The sequence below is a fragment of the Fukomys damarensis genome, unplaced genomic scaffold (genome assembly GCF_012274545.1).
Source record: "Fukomys damarensis isolate Sample0158 unplaced genomic scaffold, DMR_v1.0_HiC HiC_scaffold_20, whole genome shotgun sequence".
Taxonomy (NCBI): Eukaryota; Metazoa; Chordata; class Mammalia; order Rodentia; family Bathyergidae; genus Fukomys; species Fukomys damarensis.
Genome location: NW_022900932.1, coordinates 38,751,634 through 38,755,264, shown reverse-complemented (window position 1 = coordinate 38,755,264; position 3,631 = coordinate 38,751,634).

The window sequence follows — 3,631 nt, the reverse complement described above, 5'->3', positions numbered from 1 at the left end:
ACGGGGGATGGAACTCACGACCTTGAACTTTTGAGGAAGGCAGTGGCACCACTGAGCTAAATCCCCAGTCCTCTTCTCTATTTTTAAAAGGACACCAGCCCTGTAGAATTAAGACCCATTCATTCTGTCTTTATTTTGCACATATTGCCTATTTTTGGACTATATCTACAAATAATATCATGTTGGGATGAACCTTAAAAGCATGTTAAATTGAACACAACACAAAAAGACACTCTTAGTCTCCTTTCTGTATTTGGGTTTGAGGTCTATCTCATGAGAGTGCTGTCAATTCTGACCCTGCTCGGATGCAACTTGGATATTTGATTATAGATGTTTGGAATGTGACCTTCATCAGACACTTCTCTTTTTTGAGACAAGCTCTCACTAGATAGCTCAAATTAGCCTTGAATTCACTATGTAGTGTAAGGCCTGAATTACAAGCCCATGTTAAATGACAAAGGGCCTAGGAGACAATGCTCTAACTGAAAGGGGTCGCGCCTGTGCCCCTTTGGGTGCCCCCTCCCAATCAGGTCACTCACACACCGAGAGGTCCGGCAGGAAATCTTTATTGAAGGGGATCAGGCGAGGCACAAAGGCCTGGAGGCAAAGAAGGGGAGGCGGCGGCAAGGGAAGGAGTGTTGGCTCATTTACAGGGTCTTGGGTGGGAGTTTTGCAATTAGGGGGAATAAGCTGTTTTTTAACCTATTGCAGGCCACATTGCCTTATAAGGTCTTAGTCCTGCAGAAGTTCCTTATCAGATGTTGCGGTCATTTCTGGGAGGAACTCAACTCAGGGAGGAAAACGAAACTTAAATTGGGAAAAAACAGGAAGTAAGGTATAAAATGGGGGAGTTTAAAGTAACATGTACAATTTTGGGGAGAAATGAGCAGAATAGGAACATGAGTCTAAAGAAATGGGTGTTTAGAATATTGTGCTCACATCAAGCCTAGGGGCTATTTATTAACTTCACAAATACTGAGTACCTGCCCCGGGCCAGGTACTGGGGGAAATAGTTAAAAAACAATAAAAGTCTCTGCCATTGTGAACTTCACATTGGGGATGGGCAAGAGAAGACACTGACAAAAACAAAATATGTATCAGACGCTGGAAAGTACTCGAGAAAAAAATAAAGCAGTGAAAGGGAATGAGGTGCCAGAGGTTTAGGATATTGCAGGTTTCTCTATAAAAAGATAACCTGAGTGAAGACATGAAAGTAGTAAAGATGCCATGTAGAAAGAGCCTTGAGACTACAAGAGGGTCCATGAGCCATGAGCCAGTAGCATACCTGCTAGTTCAGCTGGAACACAATGAACAAGCATTAGAGTTATAGCTGATACTCAGGTAAAATGGGGCAAGGTTATATAAGGTCTTGTGGGACTTTGGGGGAACTTGTTTTTACTTTGAATGAGATGAGTTTTGAGTAAAGAGTAAATTGAGCTAACTTGTGTTTTAAAGGATCTGTCTGCTTTGTTGACCTAGTGCAGCACAGGCAGAAATAGTGAGAACTGTTGTCAGGTCATTGCTTTTATCTGGGCTGAAGGTCAGGGTGACTTGGATCAGGGTGACTTGGATCAGGGTGGTTAATAATGGAGGTGGTTTGGAAAGACTATTCTAGATGTTTCAAAGGTAGAGCAGCCAGGTGTGTGGGAGAATGGGATGATTTCAAGGTTTATGGCCTGAGCAACTAAAGAATGTGGAATTACAACTCTCTGAAATGGCGATGACTACAGAGTAATAGGGGTGAGGAGGGAGAAGATCTGAAATCATTTTCAGTTTCGCATATGTTAAATTTCTAAGTGGAAATGTCAGTATGCAGTAATATGTGTATGTGAAACAAGTTTAGAAGGAAAGTCTGGGCAGAAGATATAAATGGAAGCTGTGGTTTTAGTATTTAAAGTCAGAAGGAAGATACACAAGGGAGTGGTTCAAGGACTGTCAACATTTAGGAGCGAGATGCAGGATCCTCCCTGCACTTCAGGTTGGCATGGTTCAGTAAACCCCTCTAGAGAATCTCTGATCCACAGTAACAGGATAAAAGGAAATAGAAAACATGTACATTAGGGGAAAGAGAGAGCAGAGAGAGGAGAGAAGATGAGGAAAGATGGAAACTTGAGGGAGGAGAATGTATAGAATAGTGGTACAGGAAAATGGGGAATAGATGGACTAGAGAAATGTAAGAATATCAGGCAGTACTCAGGACCCACATTTGAGTTTAGTGTTCTTGAGTTTCAAGGGAGACCAGCTGGCAGAGATTATTATTTTTAGTTATTCAAGTATTTTATCTCAACATAATTTCTAGGTAGTTGGGACTTTGTCAACATAAATAACTCTAGGTATTAGTTATCCTTTCTTGATTTATAAGGCACTATTAATTGTACCATTTTATCCTACTGAGCTTATTTGCTGAATGGTTATCAGATATTGATTAGATACCTACTCTGACCCAAGCCCTGAACTAGATGCAGAAATAGAACTGACTAGTTGTTTGCATCATGGGCTGGGGTTTCTGTACCTTCAAAACTGGGTGGATGGTGATAATGGTGTAGTGTATGTAGGAAAAAACCTTTTTAAATAATGAAATTTGCTCATTTTAAAGTGTGATTGTACTGATTTGGAGAGGAGTTAATGTGGAAGAGCTTAATAACCTAGATTGATTGATTGAGAGAGACAGGGTCACCCTATGTATCCCAGGCTAACCTTGAACTCATAGGGTTCTTCCTCCCTTAGTTTGAGTTTTGTGAGTACAGGCATGTACTACCATGCCTGGTAAGAACCTAGACTTATATATATGCTTCCCACCACCTTTAACAAAAATTGCTAAGTCTGCTCTGTACTTACTATATTAATTGAAGATAAATATGACTAATTTTTGTTTTCTCTTTGTCTTAGTAACTTTCTCCTTACTAAAACACAATACCTGATACCCACAACTATAAGGAGCAAAGGTTTATTTTGACTCACAGTTTGTCGAAGTCCCAGTCCATAGTTGGCAGGCTCACAAGCAGGGTGCATGGCAGAGGAGAAGCAGCTCATGGCAAGGCATTGGGAAGCAGAGAGAGATCAAGGGACAAGAGATAAAACCCTCCAGGCTACACCCCAGTCACCCACCTCCTCCAACCAGGCTTCACCTCCCAATGTCATGTTTAGCTATAGACTTCACAAGGGACTAATTCAATGAATATCACGTCCTCATGGTCCAGGCATCTCTGCAGATCCCCACCTATGAGTGCTTAAGACTTTCAGGGCACATCTAGATATAAACCATAACAAGGTTATGTTCAAGGAACACTATTCAGGGTGCTTAGGGGCAAGACAGATAAGATAAAGAAGTAATTAAAATCTAGGGATGAAACTTAGGGTTAGAGCTCCTGCCCAGCTTTTGCTACACCCTACATTTAACCCCTAGCATCATCAAAAAATAAAAAAGTGCTTAAGACTTTCAGGGCACATCTAGATATAAACCATAACAAGGTTATGTTCAAGGAACACTATTCAGGGTGCTTAGGGGCAAGACAGATAAGATAAAGAAGTAATTAAAATCTAGGGATGAAACTTAGGGTTAGAGCTCCTGCCCAGCTTTTGCTACACCCTACATTTAACCCCTAGCATCATCAAAAAATAAAAAAAAAAA